Genomic DNA, 26,287 nt, shown 5'->3' on the forward strand with positions numbered 1-26,287 from the left:
ATTCCCCCCCAAGCAGACACATCGATGGCCCTGAACGAACTCTATCTGACTCTCTGTAAACTGGAAACCACACACCCTGAGGCTGCATTCATCGTAGCTGGGGATTTTAACAAGGCTAATCTAAAAACAAAACTCCCTAAATTCTATCAGCACATCGATTGTCCGACCAGGGCTGGCAGAACTCTGGACCATTGTTATACTAACTTCCGCGACGCATATAAGGCCCTCCCCCGCCCTCCTTTCGGAAAAGCTGACCACGACTCCATTTTGTTGATTCCAGCCTACAAACAGAAATTAAAACTACAAGCTCCCGCGCTCAGGTCTGTTCAATGCTGGTCCGACCAATCTGAATCCACGCTTCAAGACTGCTTTGATCACGCGGATTGGAATATGTTCCGCACGGCGTCCAACAACAACAATGATGAATATGCAGATTCGGTGAGCGAGTTCATTAGGAAGTGCATTGACGATGTCGTACCCAGAGCAACGATTAAAACATTCCCAAACCAGAAACCGTGGATTAACGGCAGCATTCGCGTGAAACTGAAAGCGCGAACCACTGCTTTTAACCAGGGCAAGGTGACCGGAAACATGACCGAATACACACAGTGTAGCTATTCTCTCCGCAAGGCTATCAAACAGGCTAAGTCCCAGTACAGAGACAAAATTGAATCGCAATTCAACAGCTCAGACACAAGGGGTATGTGGCAGGGTCTACAGTCTATCACGGATTACAAAAAGAAAAGCAGCCCCGTCGCGGATCAGGATGTCTTGCTCCCAGACAGGCTAAATACCTTTTTTGCCCGCTTTGAGGATAATACAGTGCCACTGACACGGCCCACTACCAAAACCTGCGGGCTCTCCTTCACTGCAGCCGAGGTGAGTAAAACATTTAAACGTGTTAACCCTCGCAAGGCTGCAGGCCCAGACGGCATTCCCAGCCGCGTCCTCAGAGCATGCGCAGACCAGCTGGCTGGTGTGTTTACGGACATATTCAATCAATCCTTAGCCCAGTCTGCTGTTCCCACATGCTTCAAGAGGGCCACCATTGTTCCTGTTCCCAAGAAAGCTAAGGTAACTGAGCTAAACGACTACCGCCCCGTAGCACTCACTTCCGTCATCATGAAGTGCTTTGAGAGACTAGTCAAGGACCATATCACCTCCACCCTACCGGACACCCTAGACCCACTCCAATTTGCTTACCGACCCAATAGGTCCACAGACGACGCAATCGCAACCACACTGCACACTGCCCTAACCCATCTGGACAAGAGGATTACCTATGTGAGAATGCTGTTCATCGACTACAGCTCAGCATTCAACACCATAGTACCCTCCAAACTCGTCATCAAGCTCGAGACCCTGGGCCTCGACCCCGCCCTGTGCAACTGGGTCCTGGACTTCCTGACGGGCCGCCCCCAGGTGGTGAGGGTAGGTAACAACATCTCCACCCCGCTGATCCTCAACACTGGGGCCCCACAAGGGTGCGTTCTGAGCCCTCTCCTGTACTCCCTGTTCACCCACGACTGCGTGGCCATGCACGCCTCCAACTCAATCATCAAGTTTGCGGACGACACTACAGTGGTAGGCTTGATTACCAACAACGACGAGACGGCCTACAGGGAGGAGGTGAGGGCCCTCGGAGTGTGGTGTCAGGAAAATAACCTCACACTCAACGTCAACAAAACAAAGGAGATGATTGTGGACTTCAGGAAACAGCAGAGGGAGCTCCCCCCTATCCACATCGACGGGTCAGTAGTGGAGAAGGTGGAAAGTTTTAAGTTCCTCGGTGTACACATCACGGACAAACTGAATTGGTCCACCCACACAGACAGCGTTGTGAAGAAGGCGCAGCAGCGCCTCTTCAACCTCAGGAGGCTGAAGAAATTCGGCTTGTCACCAAAAGCACTCACAAACTTCTACAGATGCACAATCGAGAGCATCCTGTCGGGCTGTATCACCGCCTGGTACGGCAACTGCTCCGCACACAACCGTAAGGCTCTCCAGAGGGTAGTGAGGTCGGCAGAACGCATCACCCGGGGCAAACTACCTGCCCTCCAGGACACCTACACCACCCGATGTCACAGGAAGGCCATAAAGATCATCAAGGACAACAACCACCCAAGCCACTACCTGTTCACCCCGCTATCATCCAGAAGGCGAGGTCAGTACAGGTGCATCCAAGCAGGGACCGAGAGACTGAAAAACAGCTTCTATCTCAAGGCCATCAGACTGTTAAACAGCCACCACTAACATTTAGCGGCCGCTGCCAACAAACTGACTCAGCTCCAGCCACCTTAAAAATGGGAATTGATGGAAATTATGTAAAAATGTACCACCAGCCACTTTAAACAATGCCACCTAATATAATGTTTACATACCCTACATTACACATCTCTTATGTATATGTATATACTGTACTCTATATCATCTACTGCATCTTGCCATCTTATGTAATACATGGACCACTAGCCACTTTAAACTATGCCACTTTATGTTTACATACCCTACAGTACTCATCTCATAGGTATATACCGTACTCTATACCATCTACTGCACCTTGCCTATGCCGTCTGTACCATCACTCATTCATATATCTTTATGTACATATTCTTTATCCCTTTACACTTGCGTGTATAAGGTAGTAGTTGCGGAATTGTTAGGTTAGATTACTTGTTGTTATTACTGCATTGTCGGAACTAGAAGCACAAGCATTTCGCTACACTCGCATTAACATCTGCTAACCATGTGTATGTGACTAATAAATTTGATTTGATTTGAGTTAGATGAATCAGAGATACTGTCTGGTCCTGATACTGTAGAATAATCAGCTAGATGAATCAGAGATACTGTCTGGTCCTGATACTGTAGAATAATCAACTAGATGAATCAGAGATACTGTGTGGTCCTGATACTGTAGAATAATCAGCTAGATGAATCAGAGATACTGTCTGGTCCTGATACTGTAGAATAATCAACAAGATGAATCAGAGATACTGTCTGGTCCTGATACTGTAGAATAATCAACTAGATGAATCAGAGATACTGTCTGGTCCTGATACTGTAAAATAATCACCTAGATGAATCAGAGATACTGTCTGGTCCTGATACTGTAGAATAATCAACTAGATGAATCAGAGATACTGTCTGGTCCTGATACTGTAGAATAATCAACTAGATGAATCAGAGATACTGTCTGGTCCTGATACTGTAGAATATTCAGCTAGATGAATCAGAGATACTGTCTGGTCCTGATACTGTAGAATAATCAACTAGATGAATCAGAGATACTGTCTGGTCCTGATACTGTAGAATAATCAGCTAGATGAATCAGAGATACTGTCTGGTCCTGATACTGTAGAATAATCAACTAGATGAATCAGAGATACTGTCTGGTCCTGATACTGTAGAATAATCAACTAGATGAATCAGAGATACTGTCTGGTCCTGATACTGTAAAATAATCAACTAGATGAATCAGAGATACTGTCTGGTCCTGATACTGTAGAATAATCAGCTAGATGAATCAGAGATACTGTCTGGTCCTGATACTGTAGAATAATCAACTAGATGAATCAGAGATACTGTCTGGTCCTGATACTGTAAAATAATCACCTAGATGAATCAGAGATACTGTCTGGTCCTGATACTGTAGAATAATCAACTAGATGAATCAGAGATACTGTCTGGTCCTGATACTGTAGAATAATCAACTAGATGAATCAGAGATACTGTCTGGTCCTGATACTGTAGAATATTCAGCTAGATGAATCAGAGATACTGTCTGGTCCTGATACTGTAGAATAATCAACTAGATGAATCAGAGATACTGTCTGGTCCTGATACTGTAGAATAATCAGCTAGATGAATCAGAGATACTGTCTGGTCCTGATACTGTAGAATAATCAACTAGATGAATCAGAGATACTGTCTGGTCCTGATACTGTAGAATAATCAACTAGATGAATCAGAGATACTGTCTGGTCCTGATACTGTAAAATAATCAACTAGATGAATCAGAGATACTGTCTGGTCCTGATACTGTAGAATAATCAACTAGATGAATCAGAGATACTGTCTGGTCCTGATACTGTAGAATAATCAGCTAGATGAATCAGAGATACTGTCTGGTCCTGATACTGTAGAACGATCAACTAGATGAATCAGAGATACTGTCTGGTCCTGATACTGTAGAATAATCAGCTAGATGAATCAGAGATACTGTCTGGTGCTGATACTGTAGAATAATCAGCTAGATGAATCAGAGATACTGTCTGGTGCTGATACTGTAGAATAATCAACTAGATGAATCAGAGATACTGTCTGGTCCTGATACTGTAGAATAATCAACTAGATGAATCAGAGATACTGTCTGGTCCTGATACTGTAGAATAATCAGCTAGATGAATCAGAGATACTGTCTGGTCCTGATACTGTAGAATAATCAACTAGATGAATCAGAGATACTGTCTGGTCCTGATACTGTAGAATAATCCTGATTGGATCCCCTGGATAGGAGCGTCTGTCTCCTGATTGGATCCCCTGGATAGGAGCGTCTGTCTCCTGATTGGATCCCCTGGATAGGAGCGTCTGGATAGGAGCATCTGTCTCCTGATTGGATCCCCTGGATAGGAGCGTCTGTCTCCTGATTGGATCCCCTGGATAGGAGCGTCTGTCTCCTGATTGGATCCCCTGAATAGGAGCGTCTGGATAGGAGCGTCTGTCTCCTGATTGGATCCCCTGGATAGGAGCGTCTGTCTCCTGATTGGATCCCCTGGATAGGAGCGTCTGTCTCCTGATTGGATCCCCTGGATAGGAGCGTCTGGATAGGAGCATCTGTCTCCTGATTGGATCCCCTGGATAGGAGCGTCTGTCTCCTGATTGGATCCCCTGGATAGGAGCGTCTGTCTCCTGATTGGATCCCCTGAATAGGAGCGTCTGTCTCCTGATTGGATCCCCTGAATAGGAGCGTCTGGATAGGAGCGTCTGTCTCCTGATTAGATCCCCTGGATAGGAGCGTCTGTCTCCTGATTGGATCCCCTGGATAGAAGCGTCTGTCTCCTGATTGGATCCCCTGGATAGGAGCGTCTGTCTCCTGATTGGATCCCCTGGATAGAAGCGTCTGTCTCCTGATTGGATCCACTGGATAGGAGCGTCTGGATAGGGGCGTCTGTCTCCTGATTGGATCCCCTGGATAGGAGCGTCTGTCTCCTGATTGGATCCCCTGAATAGGAGCGTCTGTCTCCTGATTGGATCCCCTGGATAGGAGCGTCTGGATAGGAGCGTCTGTCTCCTGATTGGATCCCCTGAATAGGAGCGTCTGGATAGGAGCGTCTGTCTCCTGATTGGATCCCCTGGATAGGAGCGTCTGTCTCCTGATTGGATCCCCTGGATAGGAGCGTCTGTCTCCTGATTGGATCCCCTGGATAGGAGCGTCTGGATAGGAGCGTCTGTCTCCTGATTGGATCCCCTGGATAGGAGCGTCTGTCTCCTGATTGGATCCCCTGGATAGGAGCGTCTGTCTCCTGATTGGATCCCCTGGATAGGAGCGTCTGTCTCCTGATTGGATCCCCTGGATAGAAGCGTCTGTCTCCTGATTGGATCCCCTGGATAGGAGCGTCTGTCTCCTGATTGGATCCCCTGGATAGGAGCGTCTGTCTCCTGATTGGATCCCCTGGATAGGAGCGTCTGTCTCCTGATTGGATCCCCTGGATAGGAGCGTCTGTCTCCTGATTGGATCCCCTGGATAGGGGACGACTAATCTCGGATTGTTGACAACTATTGTCTGTTGTTTACAGTATGATGTGTTCAGCTTTTGCGTGTGTGTGTGCGTGCGTGCGCGTGTGTGTGCGTGTGTGTGTGTGTGTGCGTGCGTGTGTGTGTGTGAGTTCATCTGTGGTTAAAGGGGGGGGGGGGGGGGGGGGGGGGGTTGAAAGCCTCCTGTTGTCACGATAATATCCAAATCAACAGAAACAACACACACACGGTCAACAGTTGTGTTAGTCTGAACCGTAAGGTTAGGTAGGTCACTTCATTTGCTACGTTAATAAGAGAAGAACATTGAAGTTCATTGAGCTGCAGAAAATGTCATATGGAAATGTTTGTTTGGGGGAAGGACCGACACGGGTCTACATCCTGGTACCAGTGTTCTAACTCTGTTAAACTCCTCACCGCCGTGACTGGATGCAAATCCAATACATTTTCCTCATTGACGAAACATTCAACATTTTCAGTTGAAATTCAACCAGTTAGTGAGGCTACAACAGATAGATATGCAACAACACATAGAGCTACAACAGATAGATATGCAACAGTACATAGAGCTACAACAGATAGATATGCAACAGTACATAGAGCTACAACAGATAGATATGCAACAGTACATAGAGCTACAACAGATAGATATGCAACAGTACATAGAGCTACAACAGATAGATATGCAACAGTACATAGAGCAGTACATAGAGCTACAACAGATAGATATGCAACAGTACATAGAGCTACAACAGATAGATATGCAACAGTACATAGAGCTACAACAGATAGATATGCAACAGTACATAGAGCAGTACATAGAGCTACAACAGATAGATATGCAACAGTACATAGAGCTACAACAGATAGATATGCAACAGTACATAGAGCTACAACAGATAGATATGCAACAGTACATAGAGCTACAACAGATAGATATGCAACAGTACATAGAGTTACAACAGATAGATATGCAACAGTACATAGAGTTACAACAGATAGAAATGCAACAGTACATAAAGCTACAACAGATAGATATGCAACAGTACATAGAGCTACAACAGATAGATATGCAACAGTACATAGAGCTACAACAGATAGATATGCAACAGTACATAGAGTTACAACAGATAGAAATGCAACAGTACATAGAGCTACAAAAGATAGATATGCAACAGTACATAGAGCTACAACAGATAGATATGCAACAGTACATAGAGCTACAACAGTTAGATATGCAACAGTACATAGAGCTACAACAGATAGATATGCAACAGTACATAGAGCTACAACAGTTAGATATGCAACAGTACATAGAGCTACAACAGATAGATATGCAATGCTATGTTTCTTGCTGTATTAGAATTATTTTTGATCTAAAACATGGTGAAGACCCAAAAATGCCCTCCCTGGAAGCCTGTGTTTCAGACATAAGGAAGTGGATGATGGCAAATGTTTTATTTTTAAACTCGGACAAAACAGAGATGCTTCTAGGTCCCAAGAAACAAAGAGATCTTCTGTTAAATCTGACAATTAATCTTGATGGTTGTTTACAGTCGTCTCAAATAAAACTGTGAAGGACCTCGGCGTTACTCTGGACCCTGATCTCTCTTTTTGACAAACATATCAAGAATATTTTAAGGGCGGCTTTCTTCCCCCTCATCTTCATCTTCATCTTCGGAACGTTGAACAAAATTCATCATTTTTGGGGTGCCAAAAACGATGCAGAAAAAGCTCCTCCATGTTTTGGCCACTTCTAGATTAGACTAGTACAATGCTCTACTTGTCACGTTCGCCGTAAGGAGGAGACCAAGGTGGAGGAGACCAAGGTGGAGGAGACCAAGGTGGAGGAGACCAAGGTGGAGGAGACCAAGGTGGAGGAGACCAAGGTGGAGGAGACCAAGGTGCAGCGCGGTATACGTACATTCTTCTTTATTTAAGAATGAACACTGAACAAACGAACAAAATAACAAAACGTGAAGCTAATATGAGTAGTGCAGACAGACAACTAAACATAGAACAAGAACCCACAAAACACCAAAGGGAAAATGGATACCTAAATATGATCCCCAATCAGAGACAACGATAAACAGCTGCCTCTGATTGGGAACCATATCAGGCCAACATAGACATACAAATAACCCTAGACAATACAAAAACTAATGTACCCACCCTAGTCACACCCTGACCTAACCAACATATAAAGATAACAGAGATACCTCAGGTCATGGCGTGACACTGCTCTCCGGCTCATCTATGAACGTTTGAACATCTTGACTAACAATCTGGCCTTAAACTTCTTATGGCTTAAATCTCGTTAACGAGATCGATATGACAACAGCCAGTGAAAGTGCAGGGCGCCAAATTCAAAACAACAGAAATCTCATAATTAAAATTCCTCAAACATACAAGTATTTTACACCATTTTAAAGATAAACTTGTTGTTAATCCCACCACAGTGTCCGATTTTAAAAAATGCTTTACGACGAAAGCACACCAAACGATTGTGTTAGGTCAGTACCTAGTCACAGAAAAACACAGCCATTTTTCCAGCCAAAGAGAGGAGTCACAAAAAGCAGAAATAGAGATAAAATGAATCACTAACCTTTGATGATCTTCATCAGATGACACTCATAGGACTTCATGTTACACAATACATGTATGTTTGGTTCAATAAAGTTCATATTTATATCCAAAAATCTCAGTTTACATTGGCGCGTTACGTTCAGTAATGTTTTGCTTCCAAAACATCCAGTGATTTTGCAGAGAGCCACATCAATTTACAAAAATACTCATCATAAATGTTGATGAAAATACAAGTGTTATGCATGGAACTTTAGATAACCTTCTCCTTAATGCAACCGCTGTGTCAGATTTCAAAAAAGCTTTACCGAAAAAGCACACCATGCAATAATCTGAGTACAGCACTCAGACAACAAAACAAGCCATGCAGATATCCACCATGTTGTGGAGTCAACAGAAGTCAGAAATAGCATTATAAATATTCACTTACCTTTGATGATCTTCATCAGAATGTACTCCCAGGAATCCCAGTTCGACAATAAATGTTTGTTTTGTTCGATAAAGCCCATCATTTATGTCCAAATACCTCCTTTTTGTTCGCGCCTTGAGTTCACAAATCCAAATTCACGACGCGCAGGCCAGACGAAAAGTCAAAAAATTACAGTTCGTAGAAACATGTCAAACGATGCATAGAATCAATCTTTAGTATGTTTTTAACATATATCTTCAATAATGTTTCAACCGGAGAATTCCTTTGTCTGTAAAAATGCGATGGAACGCAGGTCGCTCTCACGTGAGCACGCGTGATCAGCTCATAGCACTCTGCCAGACACCTCAATCAGCTCCCATTCCCCCATTCTTCACAGTAGAAGCATCAAACAAGGTTCTAAAGACTGTTGACATCTAGTGGAAGCCTTAGGAAGTGCAATCGGACCAAATTTCCACTGTATCTTGGATAGGCAAAGAGTTGAAAAACTAAAGATTTTCCACTTCCTGGTTGGATTCTTTCTCAGGTTTTTGCCTGCCATATGAGTTCTGTTATACTCACAGACATCATTCATACAGTTTTAGAAACTTCAGAGTGTTTTCTATCCAAATCTAATAATATGCATATCTTAGCTTCTGAGCCTGAGAAGCAGGCAGTTTACTCTTATTCATCCAAGCTACTCAATACTGCCCCCCAGCCATAAGAAGTTAATGGCCATGTACTCTTATAATCTCCCCCTGGCACAGCCAGAAGAGGACTGGCCACCCCCTCAGAGCCTGGTTCCTCTGTAGGTTTCTTCCTAGGTACCTGCCTTTCTAGGGGAGTTTTTCCTAGCCACTGCAGTGTGGATGGATTAGATAGCTCTCTGTCTCCTCCTGCTGGTGAGAACAGGGTACTGCAGTGTGGATGGATTAGATAGCTCTCTGTCTCTTCCTGCTGGTGAGAACAGGGTACTGCAGTGTGGATGGATTAGATAGCTCTCTGTCTCCTCCTGCTGGTGAGAACAGGATACTGCAGTGTGGATGGATTAGATAGCTCTCTGTCTCCACCTGCTGGTAAGAACAGGGTACTGCAATATACTGGATTATTGGGGTGAGGACTTTCTCTTGTCCTATTTCTTTATTTTCTTTAACATTTATTCAACTAGGCAAGTCAGCTAGGAACAAATTCTTATTTTTCAATGACGGACTACCTCACCCAAACCTTTCCCATAACCCGGACAACGCGGACAACGCTGGGCAAATTGTGCCCTATGGAACGGATGTGATGGAGCCCAGGATCGAACCAGGGCCTGTAGTGACACCGCGATCACTGAGATGCAGTGCCTTAGACCACTGCGCCACCCTGTAGTTCTGGCTTAGCCTGGTCGGTTAGACTAGGACCAGGATGTAGTAACCATCTAGAGAAAACAGACTAGGACCAGGATGTAGTAACCACCTAGAGAAAACAGACTAGGACCAGGATGTAGTAACCATCTAGAGAAAACAGACTAGGACCAGGATGTAGTAACCACCTAGAGAAAACAGACTAGGACCAGGATGTAGTAACCATCTAGAGAAAACAGACTAGGACCAGGATGTAGTAACCACCTAGAGATAACAGACTAGGACCAGGATGTAGTAACCACCTAGAGATAACAGACTAGGACCAGGATGTAGTAACCATCTAGAGATAACAGACTAGGACCAGGATGTAGTAACCACCTAGAGAAAACAGACTAGGACCAGGATGTAGTAACCATCTAGAGAAAACAGACTAGGACCAGGATGTAGTAACCACCTAGAGATAACAGACTAGGACCAGGATGTAGTAACCATCTAGAGAAAACAGACTAGGACCAGGATGTAGTAACCACCTAGAGATAACAGACTAGGACCAGGATGTAGTAACCACCTAGAGATAACAGACTAGGACCAGGATGTAGTAACCACCTAGAGATAACAGACTAGGACCAGGATGTAGTAACCATCTAGAGAAAACAGACTAGGACCAGGATGTAGTAACCATCTAGAGAAAACAGACTAGGACCAGGATGTAGTAACCATCTAGAGAAAACAGACTAGGACCAGGATGTAGTAACCATCTAGAGAAAACAGACTAGGACCAGGATGTAGTAACCACCTAGAGAAAACAGACTAGGACCAGGATGTAGTAACCATCTAGAGAAAACAGACTAGGACCAGGATGTAGTAACCATCTAGAGATAACAGACTAGGACCAGGATGTAGTAACCATCTAGAGATAACAGACTAGGACCAGGATGTAGTAACCACCTAGAGATAACAGACTAGGACCAGGATGTAGTAACCATCTAGAGATAACAGACTAGGACCAGGATGTAGTAACCACCTAGAGATAACAGACTAGGACCAGGATGTAGTAACCATCTAGAGAAAACAGACTAGGACCAGGATGTAGTAACCACCTAGAGAAAACAGACTAGGACCAGGATGTAGTAACCATCTAGAGAAAACAGACTAGGACCAGGATGTAGTAACCACCTAGAGATAACAGACTAGGACCAGGATGTAGTAACCACCTAGAGAAAACAGACTAGGACCAGGATGTAGTAACCATCTAGAGAAAACAGACTAGGACCAGGATGTAGTAACCACCTAGAGAAAACAGACTAGGACCAGGATGTAGTAACCACCTAGAGAAAACAGACTAGGACCAGGATGTAGTAACCATCTAGAGAAAACAGACTAGGACCAGGATGTAGTAACCATCTAGAGAAAACAGACTAGGACCAGGATGTAGTAACCACCTAGAGATAACAGACTAGGACCAGGATGTAGTAACCATCTAGAGAAAACAGACTAGGACCAGGATGTAGTAACCATCTAGAGATAACAGACTAGGACCAGGATGTAGTAACCACCTAGAGAAAACAGACTAGGACCAGGATGTAGTAACCACCTAGAGAAAACAGACTAGGACCAGGATGTAGTAACCACCTAGAGATAACAGACTAGGACCAGGATGTAGTAACCACCTAGAGAAAACAGACTAGGACCAGGATGTAGTAACCATCTAGAGAAAACAGACTAGGACCAGGATGTAGTAACCATCTAGAGACAACAGACTAGGACCAGGATGTAGTAACCACCTAGAGGAAACAGACTAGGACCAGGATGTAGTAACCATCTAGAGAAAACAGACTAGGACCAGGATGTAGTAACCACCTAGAGATAACAGACTAGGACCAGGATGTAGTAACCACCTAGAGATAACAGACTAGGACCAGGATGTAGTAACCACCTAGAGATAACAGACTAGGACCAGGATGTAGTAACCATCTAGAGAAAACAGACTAGGACCAGGATGTAGTAACCACCTAGAGATAACAGACTAGGACCAGGATGTAGTAACCACCTAGAGAAAACAGACTAGGACCAGGATGTAGTAACCACCTAGAGAAAACAGACTAGGACCAGGATGTAGTAACCATCTAGAGATAACAGACTAGGACCAGGATGTAGTAACCACCTAGAGATAACAGACTAGGACCAGGATGTAGTAACCACCTAGAGAAAACAGACTAGGACCAGGATGTAGTAACCATCTAGAGAAAACAGACTAGGACCAGGATGTAGTAACCACCTAGAGAAAACAGACTAGGACCAGGATGTAGTAACCATCTAGAGATAACAGACTAGGACCAGGATGTAGTAACCACCTAGAGAAAACAGACTAGGACCAGGATGTAGTAACCACCTAGAGAAAACAGACTAGGACCAGGATGTAGTAACCATCTAGAGACAACAGACTAGGACCAGGATGTAGTAACCACCTAGAGAAAACAGACTAGGACCAGGATGTAGTAACCATCTAGAGAAAACAGACTAGGACCAGGATGTAGTAACCACCTAGAGAAAACAGACTAGGACCAGGATGTAGTAACCACCTAGAGAAAACAGACTAGGACCAGGATGTAGTAACCATCTAGAGAAAACAGACTAGGACCAGGATGTAGTAACCACCTAGAGACAACAGACTAGGACCAGGATGTAGTAACCACCTAGAGAAAACAGACTAGGACCAGGATGTAGTAACCACCTAGAGATAACAGACTAGGACCAGGATGTAGTAACCACCTAGAGATAACAGACTAGGACCAGGATGTAGTAACCATCTAGAGAAAACAGACTAGGACCAGGATGTAGTAACCACCTAGAGAAAACAGACTAGGACCAGGATGTAGTAACCACCTAGAGAAAACAGACTAGGACCAGGATGTAGTAACCATCTAGAGAAAACAGACTAGGACCAGGATGTAGTAACCATCTAGAGATAACAGACTAGGACCAGGATGTAGTAACCATCTAGAGAAAACAGACTAGGACCAGGATGTAGTAACCACCTAGAGATAACAGACTAGGACCAGGATGTAGTAACCATCTAGAGAAAACAGACTAGGACCAGGATGTAGTAACCACCTAGAGATAACAGACTAGGACCAGGATGTAGTAACCACCTAGAGAAAACAGACTAGGACCAGGATGTAGTAACCACCTAGAGAAAACAGACTAGGACCAGGATGTAGTAACCATCTAGAGATAACAGACTAGGACCAGGATGTAGTAACCATCTAGAGAAAACAGACTAGGACCAGGATGTAGTAACCATCTAGAGAAAACAGACTAGGACCAGGATGTAGTAACCATCTAGAGAAAACAGACTAGGACCAGGATGTAGTAACCACCTAGAGAAAACAGACTAGGACCAGGATGTAGTAACCACCTAGAGAAAACAGACTAGGACCAGGATGTAGTAACCACCTAGAGATAACAGACTAGGACCAGGATGTAGTAACCACCTAGAGAAAACAGACTAGGACCAGGATGTAGTAACCATCTAGAGATAACAGACTAGGACCAGGATGTAGTAACCACCTAGAGAAAACAGACTAGGACCAGGATGTAGTAACCACCTAGAGAATACAGACTAGGACCAGGATGTAGTAACCATCTAGAGAAAACAGACTAGGACCAGGATGTAGTAACCACCTAGAGATAACAGACTAGGACCAGGATGTAGTAACCACCTAGAGAAAACAGACTAGGACCAGGATGTAGTAACCACCTAAAGATAACAGACTAGGACCAGGATGTAGTAACCACCTAGAGATAACAGACTAGGACCAGGATGTAGTAACCATCTAGAGATAACAGACTAGGACCAGGATGTAGTAACCACCTAGAGATAACAGACTAGGACCAGGATGTAGTAACCATCTAGAGATAACAGACTAGGACCAGGATGTAGTAACCACCTAGAGATAACAGACTAGGACCAGGATGTAGTAACCATCTAGAGAAAACAGACTAGGACCAGGATGTAGTAACCACCTAGAGAAAACAGACTAGGACCAGGATGTAGTAACCATCTAGAGAAAACAGACTAGGACCAGGATGTAGTAACCACCTAGAGATAACAGACTAGGACCAGGATGTAGTAACCACCTAGAGAAAACAGACTAGGACCAGGATGTAGTAACCATCTAGAGAAAACAGACTAGGACCAGGATGTAGTAACCACCTAGAGAAAACAGACTAGGACCAGGATGTAGTAACCACCTAGAGAAAACAGACTAGGACCAGGATGTAGTAACCATCTAGAGAAAACAGACTAGGACCAGGATGTAGTAACCATCTAGAGAAAACAGACTAGGACCAGGATGTAGTAACCACCTAGAGATAACAGACTAGGACCAGGATGTAGTAACCATCTAGAGAAAACAGACTAGGACCAGGATGTAGTAACCATCTAGAGATAACAGACTAGGACCAGGATGTAGTAACCACCTAGAGAAAACAGACTAGGACCAGGATGTAGTAACCACCTAGAGAAAACAGACTAGGACCAGGATGTAGTAACCACCTAGAGATAACAGACTAGGACCAGGATGTAGTAACCACCTAGAGAAAACAGACTAGGACCAGGATGTAGTAACCATCTAGAGAAAACAGACTAGGACCAGGATGTAGTAACCATCTAGAGACAACAGACTAGGACCAGGATGTAGTAACCACCTAGAGGAAACAGACTAGGACCAGGATGTAGTAACCATCTAGAGAAAACAGACTAGGACCAGGATGTAGTAACCACCTAGAGATAACAGACTAGGACCAGGATGTAGTAACCACCTAGAGATAACAGACTAGGACCAGGATGTAGTAACCACCTAGAGATAACAGACTAGGACCAGGATGTAGTAACCATCTAGAGAAAACAGACTAGGACCAGGATGTAGTAACCACCTAGAGATAACAGACTAGGACCAGGATGTAGTAACCACCTAGAGAAAACAGACTAGGACCAGGATGTAGTAACCACCTAGAGAAAACAGACTAGGACCAGGATGTAGTAACCATCTAGAGAAAACAGACTAGGACCAGGATGTAGTAACCACCTAGAGATAACAGACTAGGACCAGGATGTAGTAACCACCTAGAGAAAACAGACTAGGACCAGGATGTAGTAACCATCTAGAGAAAAAAGACTAGGACCAGGATGTAGTAACCACCTAGAGAAAACAGACTAGGACCAGGATGTAGTAACCATCTAGAGATAACAGACTAGGACCAGGATGTAGTAACCACCTAGAGAAAACAGACTAGGACCAGGATGTAGTAACCACCTAGAGAAAACAGACTAGGACCAGGATGTAGTAACCATCTAGAGACAACAGACTAGGACCAGGATGTAGTAACCACCTAGAGAAAACAGACTAGGACCAGGATGTAGTAACCATCTAGAGAAAACAGACTAGGACCAGGATGTAGTAACCACCTAGAGAAAACAGACTAGGACCAGGATGTAGTAACCACCTAGAGAAAACAGACTAGGACCAGGATGTAGTAACCATCTAGAGAAAACAGACTAGGACCAGGATGTAGTAACCACCTAGAGACAACAGACTAGGACCAGGATGTAGTAACCACCTAGAGAAAACAGACTAGGACCAGGATGTAGTAACCACCTAGAGATAACAGACTAGGACCAGGATGTAGTAACCACCTAGAGATAACAGACTAGGACCAGGATGTAGTAACCATCTAGAGAAAACAGACTAGGACCAGGATGTAGTAACCACCTAGAGAAAACAGACTAGGACCAGGATGTAGTAACCACCTAGAGAAAACAGACTAGGACCAGGATGTAGTAACCATCTAGAGAAAACAGACTAGGACCAGGATGTAGTAACCATCTAGAGATAACAGACTAGGACCAGGATGTAGTAACCATCTAGAGAAAACAGACTAGGACCAGGATGTAGTAACCACCTAGAGATAACAGACTAGGACCAGGATGTAGTAACCATCTAGAGAAAACAGACTAGGACCAGGATGTAGTAACCACCTAGAGATAACAGACTAGGACCAGGATGTAGTAACCACCTAGAGAAAACAGACTAGGACCAGGATGTAGTAACCACCTAGAGAAAACAGACTAGGACCAGGATGTAGTAACCATCTAGAGATAACAGACTAGGACCAGGATGTAGTAACCATCTAGAGAAAACAGACTAGGACCAGGATGTAGTAACCATCTAGAGAAAACAGACTAGGACCAGGATGTAGTAACCATCTAGAGAAAACAGACTAGGACCAGGATGTAGTAACCACCTAGAGAAAACAGACTAGGACCAGGATGTAGTAACCACCTAGAGAAAACAGACTAGGACCAGGATGTAGTAACCACCTAGAGATAACAGACTAGGACCAGGATGTAGTAACCACCTAGAGAAAACAGACTAGGACCAGGATGTAGTAACCATCTAGAGATAACAGACTAGGACCAGGATGTAGTAACCACCTAGAGAAAACAGACTAGGACCAGGATGTAGTAACCACCTAGAGAATACAGACTAGGACCAGGATGTAGTAACCATCTAGAGAAAACAGACTAGGACCAGGATGTAGTAACCACCTAGAGATAACAGACTAGGACCAGGATGTAGTAACCACCTAGAGAAAACAGACTAGGACCAGGATGTAGTAACCACCTAAAGATAACAGACTAGGACCAGGATGTAGTAACCACCTAGAGATAACAGACTAGGACCAGGATGTAGTAACCAACTAGAGAAAACAGACTAGGACCAGGATGTAGTAACCACCTAGAGATAACAGACTAGGACCAGGATGTAGTAACCATCTAGAGAAAACAGACTAGGACCAGGATGTAGTAACCATCTAGAGATAACAGACTAGGACCAGGATGTAGTAACCATCTAGAGAATACAGACTAGGACCAGGATGTAGTAACCACCTAGAGAAAACAGACTAGGACCAGGATGTAGTAACCATCTAGAGAAAACAGACTAGGACCAGGATGTAGTAACCATCTAGAGAAAACAGACTAGGACCAGGATGTAGTAACCACCTAGAGAAAACAGACTAGGACCAGGATGTAGTAACCATCTAGAGATAACAGACTAGGACCAGGATGTAGTAACCATCTAGAGAAAACAGACTAGGACCAGGATGTAGTAACCATCTAGAGAAAACAGACTAGGACCAGGATGTAGTAACCATCTAGAGATAACAGACTAGGACCAGGATGTAGTAACCACCTAGAGAAAACAGACTAGGACCAGGATGTAGTAACCACCTAGAGATAACAGACTAGGACCAGGATGTAGTAACCATCTAGAGATAACAGACTAGGACCAGGATGTAGTAACCATCTAGAGATAACAGACTAGGACCAGGATGTAGTAACCACCTAGAGAAAACAGACTAGGACCAGGATGTAGTAACCACCTAGAGATAACAGACTAGGACCAGGATGTAGTAACCATCTAGAGATAACAGACTAGGACCAGGATGTAGTAACCATCTAGAGATAACAGACTAGGACCAGGATGTAGTAACCACCTAGAGATAACAGACTAGGACCAGGATGTAGTAACCATCTAGAGAAAACAGACTAGGACCAGGATGTAGTAACCACCTAGAGAAAACAGACTAGGACCAGGATGTAGTAACCATCTAGAGAAAACAGACTAGGACCAGGATGTAGTAACCATCTAGAGAAAACAGACTAGGACCAGGATGTAGTAACCATCTAGAGAAAACAGACTAGGACCAGGATGTAGTAACCACCTAGAGAAAACAGACTAGGACCAGGATGTAGTAACCATCTAGAGAAAACAGACTAGGACCAGGATGTAGTAACCACCTAGAGAAAACAGACTAGTACCAGGATGTAGTAACCATCTAGAGAAAACAGACTAGTACCAGGATGTAGTAACCATCTAGAGATAACAGACTAGGACCAGGATGTAGTAACCACCTAGAGAAAACAGACTAGGACCAGGATGTAGTAACCACCTAGAGAAAACAGACTAGTACCAGGATGTAGTAACCATCTAGAGAAAACAGACTAGGACCAGGATGTAGTAACCACCTAGAGAAAACAGACTAGGACCAGGATGTAGTAACCACCTAGAGAAAACAGACTAGGACCAGGATGTAGTAACCATCTAGAGAAAACAGACTAGGACCAGGATGTAGTAACCACCTAGAGAAAACAGACTAGGACCAGGATGTAGTAACCACCTAGAGATAACAGACTAGGACCAGGATGTAGTAACCATCTAGAGAAAACAGACTAGGACCAGGATGTAGTAACCATCTAGAGAAAACAGACTAGGACCAGGATGTAGTAACCATCTAGAGAAAACAGACTAGGACCAGGATGTAGTAACCGCCTAGAGAAAACAGACTAGGACCAGGATGTAGTAACCATCTAGAGAAAACAGACTAGGACCAGGATGTAGTAACCATCTAGAGATAACAGACTAGGACCAGGATGTAGTAACCATCTAGAGATAACAGACTAGGACCAGGATGTAGTAACCACCTAGAGAAAACAGACTAGGACCAGGATGTAGTAACCACCTAGAGAAAACAGACTAGGACCAGGATGTAGTAACCACCTAGAGAAAACAGACTAGGACCAGGATGTAGTAACCACCTAGAGATAACAGACTAGGACCAGGATGTAGTAACCACCTAGAGAAAACAGACTAGGACCAGGATGTAGTAACCACCTAGAGATAACAGACTAGGACCAGGATGTAGTAACCACCTAGAGATAACAGACTAGGACCAGGATGTAGTAACCACCTAGAGATAACAGACTAGGACCAGGATGTAGTAACCATCTAGAGAAAACAGACTAGGACCAGGATGTAGTAACCACCTAGAGAAAACAGACTAGGACCAGGATGTAGTAACCATCTAGAGAAAACAGACTAGGACCAGGATGTAGTAACCACCTAGAGATAACAGACTAGGACCAGGATGTAGTAACCATCTAGAGAAAACAGACTAGGACCAGGATATTTGATCCGTTCCATCATGGCGTCTGTGAGAGCAATATGGGTTAAAGGTTAACTTCCCTCCCGGTATAAAGACAAGGTTAGTGATTTACACCTGCAGTGTGTCGTTAAGGGTTCATTAGGGTTAAAGGTTAACTTCCCTCCCGGTATAAAGACAAGGTTAGTGATTTACACCTGCAGTGTGTCGTTAAGGGTTCATTAGGGTTAAAGGTTAACTTCCCTCCCGGTATAAAGACAAGGTTAGTGATTTACACCTGCAGTGTGTCGTTAAGGGTTCATTAGGGTTAAAGGTTAACTTCCCTCCCGGTATAAAGACAAGGTTAGTGATTTACACCTGCAGTGTGTCGTTAAGGGTTCATTAGGGTTAAAGGTTAACTTCTCTCCCGGTATAAAGACAAGGTTAGTGATTTACACCTGCAGTGTGTCGTTAAGGGTTCATTAGGGTTAAAGGTTAACTTCCCTCCCGGTATAAAGACAAGGTTAGTGATTTACACCTGCAGTGTGTCGTTAAGGGTTCATTAGGGTTAAAGGTTAACTTCCCTCCCGGTATAAAGACAAGGTTAGTGATTTACACCTGCAGTGTGTCGTTAAGGGTTCATTAGGGTTAAAGGTTAACTTCCCTCCCGGTATAAAGACAAGGTTAGTGATTTACACCTGCAGTGTGTCGTTAAGGGTTCATTAGGGTTAAAGGTTAACTTCCCTCCCGGTATAAAGACAAGGTTAGTGATTTACACCTGCAGTGTGTCGTTAAGGGTTCATTAGGGTTAAAGGTTAACTTCCCTCCCGGTATAAAGACAAGGTTAGTGATTTACACCTGCAGTGTGTCGTTAAGGGTTCATTAGGGTTAAAGGTTAACTTCCCTCCCGGTATAAAGACAAGGTTAGTGATTTACACCTGCAGTGTGTCGTTAAGGGTTCATTAGGGTTAAAGGTTAACTTCCCTCCCGGTATGAAGACAAGGTTAGTGATTTACACCTGCAGTGTGTCGTTAAGGGTTCATTAGGGTTAAAGGTTAACTTCCCTCCCGGTATAAAGACAAGGTTAGTGATTTACAAGGCATAGAGTTGTATAGAGCATTACCCAGGTCTGCCTTTATATCGGCCACTTCCACACTGTCCCTTCTTCCTTATTCCTGTCCAGTCAGAGTGGTGCATGAGCTTAGCCAATCGTCTGGCCTGTATGTCCCACCCAGTCTGTCATACGATGTGTGTGTGTGTGTGTGTGTGTGTGTGTGTGTGTGTGTGTGTGTGTGTGTGTGTGTGTGTGTGTGTGTGTGTGTGTGTGTGTGTGTGTGTGTGTGTGTGTGTGTGTGTGTGTGTGTGTGTGTGTGTGTGTGTGTGTGTGTGTGTGTGTGTGTGTGTGTGTGTGTGTGTGTGTGTGATGCCAGCCGGGTGTCACTTGTTGGTTATGAGTTCATTTCCTGTGTTGTCACTCAATGAGCTGTTATCTACAGAGAGAAGAGAGATGGAGAGAGGAGAGGAAGACCAGAGGAGAAACTTAACCTGTCCTCTCTGTCTGTATGAGTTAATTTCCTGTGTTGTCACTCAATGAGATGTTATCTACAGAGAGAAGAGAGACGGAGAGAGGAGAGGAGAGGAAGTGAAGACCAGAGGAGAAACTCCCAGCGGAGGGATGTTGTGACACAGTGGTATTTACACACACTCTCTCTCTCTCTCTCATCTCTCTTTTTGCCTTATTTAGCCAGCAGTGAGCAGAGCAGGGTAGAGAGAGAGAGAGACATCTTAACCTGTCCCCTGTCCTGTCTGTCTGTCTGTCTGTCTGTCTGTCTGTCTGTCTGTCTGTCTGTCTGTCTGTCTGTCTGTCTGTCTGTCTGTCTGTCTGTCTGACTGTCTGACTGTCTGACTGACTGTCTGTCTTTCTGTCTGTCTGACTGGCAGGGTAGAGAGGGAGAGATATATCTTAACCTGTCCCGCCCTCTCTGTCCTCTCTTTCTAATGGGGATCCATAATAAACCCCAGGAAGAGTAGCTGCTGCCAGGGCAGGAACTAATGGGGAGCCATAATAAACCCCAGGAAGAGTAGCTGCTGTCTTGACAGGAACTAATGGGGATCCATAATAAACCCCAGGAAGAGTAGCTGCTGCCTTGGCAGGAACTAATGGGGATCCATAATAAACCCCAGGAAGAGCAGCTGCTGCCTTGGCAGGAACTAATGGGGATCCATAATAAACCCCAGGAAGAGTAGCAGCTGCCTTGGTAGGAACTAATGGGGATCCATAATAAACCCCAGGAAGAGTAGCTGCTACCTTGGCAGGAACTAATGGGGATCCATAATAAACCCCAGGAAGAGTAGCTGCTGCCTTGGCAGGAACTAATGGGGATCCATAATAAACCCCAGGAAGAGTAGCTGCTGCTTTGGCAGGAACTAATGACGATCCATAATAGACCCCAGGAAGAGCAGCTGCTGCCTTGGCAGGAACTAATGGGGATCCATAATAAACCCCAGGAAGAGTAGCTGCTGCCTTGACAGGAACTAATGGGGATCCATAATAAACCCCAGGAAGAGTAGCTGCTGCCTTGGCAGGAACTAATGGGGATCCATAATAAACCCCAGGAAGAGTAGCAGCTGCCTTGGCAGGAACTAATGGGGATCCATAATAAACCCCAGGAAGAGTAGCTGCTGCCTAAGAAGGAACTAATGAGGATCCATAATAAACCCCAGGAAGAGTAGCTGCTGCCTTGGCAGGAACTAAAGGGGATCCATAATAAACCCCAGGAAGAGTAGCTGCTGCCTTGGCAGGAACTAATGGGGATCCATAATAAACCCCAGGAAGAGTAGCTGCTGCCTTGGCAGGAACTAATGGGGATCCATAATAAACCCCAGGAAGAGTAGCTGCTGCCTAAGAAGGAACTAATGAGGATCCATAATAAACCCCAGGAAGAGTAGCTGCTGCCTTGGCAGGAACTAATGGGGATCCATAATAAACCCCAGGAAGAGTAGCTGCTGCCTAAGAAGGAACTAATGAGGATCCATAATAAACCCCAGGAAGAGTAGCTGCTGCCTTGGCAGGAACTAATGGGGATCCATAATAAACCCCAGGAAGAGTAGCTGCTGCCTTGGCAGGAACTAATGGGGATCCATAATAAACCCCAGGAAGAGTAGCTGCTGCCTTGGCAGGAACTAATGGGGATCCATAATAAACCCCAGGAGGAGTAGCTGCTGCCTTGGCAGGAACTAATGGGGATCCATAATAAACCCCAGGAAGAGTAGCTGCTGCCTCGGCAGGAACTAATGGGGATCCATAATAAACCCCAGGAAGAGTAGCTGCTGCCTCGGCAGGAACTAATGGGGATCCATAATAAACCCCAGGAAGAGTAGCTGCTGCCTCGGCAGGAACTAATGGGGATCCGTAATAAACCCCAGGAAGAGTAGCTGCTGCCTTGGCAGGAACTAATGGGGATCCGTAATAAACCCCAGGAAGAGTAGCTGCTGCCTTGGCAGGAACTAACGGGGATCCATAATAAACCCCAGGAAGAGTAGCTGCTGCCTTGGCAGGAACTAACGGGGATCCATAATAAACCCCAGGAAGAGTAGCTGCTGCCTTGGCAGGAATTAATGGGGATCCATAACAAACCCCAGGAAGAGTAGCTGCTGCCTTGGCAGGAACTAATGAGGATCCATAATAAACCCCAGGAAGAGTAGCTGCTGCCTTGGCAGGAACTAATGGGGATCCATAATAAACCCCAGGAAGAGTAGCTGCTGCTTTGGCAGGAACTAACGGGGATCCATAATAAACACCAGGAAGAGTAGCTGCTGCCTTGGCAGGAACTAATGGGGATCCATAATAAACCCCAGGAAGAGTAGCTGCTGCCTTGGCAGGAACTAATGGGGATCCATAATAAACCCCAGGAAGAGTAGCTGCTGCCTTGACAGGAACTAATGGGGATCCATAATAAACCCCAGGAAGAGTAGCTGCTGCCTTGGCAGGAACTAATGGGGATCCATAATAAACCCCAGGAAGAGTAGCTGCTGCCTTGGCAGGAACTAATGGGGATCCATAATAAACCCCAGGAAGAGTAGCTGCTGCCTTGACAGGAACTAATGGGGATCCATAATAAACCCCAGGAAGAGTAGCTGCTGCCCTGGCAGGAACTAATGGGGATCCATAATAAACCCCAGGAAGAGTAGCTGCTGCCCTGGCAGGAACTAATGGGGATCCATAATAAACCCCAGGAAGAGTAGCTGCTGCCTTGGCAGGAACTAATGGGGATCCATAATAAACCCCAGGAAGAGTAGCTGCTGCCTCGGCAGGAACTAATGGGGATCCATAATAAACCCCAGGAAGAGTAGCTGCTGCCTTGGCAGGAACTAATGGGGATCCATAATAAACCCCAGGAAGAGTAGCTGCTGCCTTGGCAGGAACTAATGGGGATCCATAATAAACCCCAGGAAGAGTAGCTGCTGCTTTGGCAGGAACTAATGAGGATCCATAATAAATACAAACTGCAGAATGGCAGATATTGCCTCCTTGGGGATTTCAACCAGCTACCCTTCGGTTAGTGGCCCTCTTAAGATCTTAACCGTGTGTGTGTGTGTTATTCCTCCTCCACCAAACTTTACAGTTGGCACTATGTATTTGGGCAGGTAGCGTCCTCGTGGAATCCGCCAAACCCAGATGTGATTCATCACTCCAGAAAACGCGTTTCCAGAGTCCAATAGCGGCGAGCTTTTACACCACTCCAGCCGACGCTTGGCGTTGCGTATTGGGGATCTTAGGCACGAAGCTCCCGATTAACAGTCATTGTACTGAGGTTGTTTCCAGAAGCAGTGTGGAACTCGGTAGTGAGTGTTTGCAACCGAGGACAGACATTTTTTTACCCGCTGTGCGCTTCAGCACTCGGCGGTCTCGTTCTGTGAGCTTGTGTGGCCTACCACTTGTCCGGCTGAGCCGTTGTTGCTCCTAGACGTTTCCACGTCACAATAACAAGACTTATAGTTGACCTGGGGGGCAGCTCTAGCGGGGAAGAAATTTGACGGACTGACTTGTTGGAAAGGAGGCATCCTACAGTATAACGGTGCCACGTTGAAAGTCACTGAGCTCTTCAGAAAGGCCATTCTACTGCCAATGTTTGTCTATGGAGATTGCATGGCGGTGTGCTCAATGTTTTACACCTGTCAGCAACAGGTGTGGCTGAAATAGCAGAATCCACTAATTTGAAGGGGTGTCCACATACCGCTGTATAGATATAAGTGTACGCCCCTTTAAGACATGAAAAGATCTTTGCCTGACTGGTTTTTCAAAGATGACTAGAAATGAACACGTTTTGTAGGAAGCAACCAGTCCCTCATTGATGACTAGAAATGAACACGTTTTGTAGGAAGCAACCAGTCCCTCATTGATGACTAGAAATGAACACGTTTTGTAGGAAGCAACCAGTCCCTCATTGATGGCTAGAAATGAACACGTTTTGTAGGAAGCAACCAGTCCCTCATTGATGACTAGAAATTAGCTATAACTGGGCTAATAACTCATTAACTAGCGAGGAATATGAAGAAATGTTCACATGTGGCCACATGCAGGGGCCTGTTGCACAAAAGTAGAATTAAGACATCCGGGATAAATGACTCAGCTGAGCTCAATGAAGCCAAAACATGTGCGTCCAGGCTTAATTGGTTGCACAAAGACCAAGCCAGGATGAGCAGACACGGATTCATTAAGCCAGGTGAAACCAATCCTGGATAGGTGCGCGCTCACGGCTCACTCAAATAGACCCCGCCACAGATCACAGATTAACTGATTTACCATGGCAACTAGAGCCGCGTACTTTTCCCCGTCGGAAGCACAAATCCTCATGGAGGCATACGAGGAGGTAAAAGATATAATTAAGAAGAAAGGCAACACCGCCACAGTGATAAAGCAAAGAGAAAAAGCGTGGCAAAGTATTGCAGACCGCCTGAATGCGTAAGTAGTGCACAATTACACACTCACCGCTCCGCTGAAACATCACAATTACAATTCAAATATTTAATTCACATCTCCAAAAATGCAGTTGTACTGTAATTATGAAACGGTTAAATTTTTAATTGAAATGCACTGCAGATATGAGTGAAATTGTGTAAAGTAACTCCATCACACTGTATAAAGCTATGATAAATTTTTTGATATTTTTACTGAAAACAAGACAAAAATACCAAGTAATTTTTTGCAGTGTGACTCCATTAAATGTGTGTGTGTGTGTGTGTGTGTGTGTGTGTGTGTGTGTGTGTGTGTGTGTGTGTAGATTAAACATGAACGGGCCAAAACGGACATGGCAGCAGGTCAAAATCAAATACAAGAACATTCTGCAGAATGGTATGGTCCCTGACTAATATTTAACAAAGCACAAGCATATATTGTACCCAGAAGGTGCCTGCTCACACATTGTCTGTACTGTTTTAGCAGTGAAAAAGAATACCCACAGACAAGGCACGGGTGGTGGGTCACCAAAGGCTGACCTTACCCCAGCAGAGGACATGGCCTTGGAGCTAAATAAAGGCAGGCCCGTCTTAGAGGGGATCCCTGGGGGGAAAGAGACGAGCATAGGTTCCTCCCAAGATGCCACCCGCTTCATTCAAGGTATGTCCTTCCATCTCTACATGGGATACAACCACATTCATATTGAATCAATTTGGACTGTCTGACTTTGGTTTACCTATTGCCTTGCAGTGTCTGGCAGCACTGTGTTCCTGTTAGAGCCACCAGCACAAGCACCAGACGATGCTGATCCAGTGAGTACTCCATCAAAGGCATACTGTAGGCCTGGCATGTCTTGTCTACTAGCTTCAATATGAATCCGATTAAATGTGATAGGGTGAAGGCCCCAGTGCAGCAGCAACAGCACATGATGGAGACGATGATGAGGAGGAGACCATCTCTCTGGATTCCAGAAGGCATGAGGTATCATGTTAAGACTGTGAAAGTACTATTTACTCTACAATGGTGAGGAGTCCTCATCAAAATCAAAAAATCTAATTTCTTTTACAGGACCCAGATGCTATACAGTGGGAAAACCAGCCTGGCAACATAGTGCGTATTAATAAAAGGACACCACATCCTGCCAAATTCCAGCTGCGCTAATTGTATTGTGTTCACAGAGCTCACAAGCTATCAGAAAGTTGTATGGCAACCACCTCCGGCGCCAAATAGAACTGGCAGACATAGACATTCAGT

General features: G+C 44.8%; 1 long non-coding RNA gene across 1 annotated transcript; it reads left to right on the forward strand.

The window, feature by feature from the left end:
* Window positions 1–24,680: 24,680 nt before the first annotated feature.
* Window positions 24,681–25,863, forward strand: LOC129847574 (uncharacterized). Its single transcript, XR_008758438.1, has 3 exons — window positions 24,681–25,429; window positions 25,517–25,693; window positions 25,784–25,863. It is a non-coding gene; the product is annotated as an uncharacterized LOC129847574 (long non-coding RNA).
* The last annotated feature ends 424 nt before the right edge of the window (window positions 25,864–26,287 follow it).

Source organism: Salvelinus fontinalis, unplaced genomic scaffold (assembly GCF_029448725.1).
Source record: "Salvelinus fontinalis isolate EN_2023a unplaced genomic scaffold, ASM2944872v1 scaffold_0875, whole genome shotgun sequence".
Lineage (NCBI taxonomy): Eukaryota > Metazoa > Chordata > Actinopteri > Salmoniformes > Salmonidae > Salvelinus > Salvelinus fontinalis.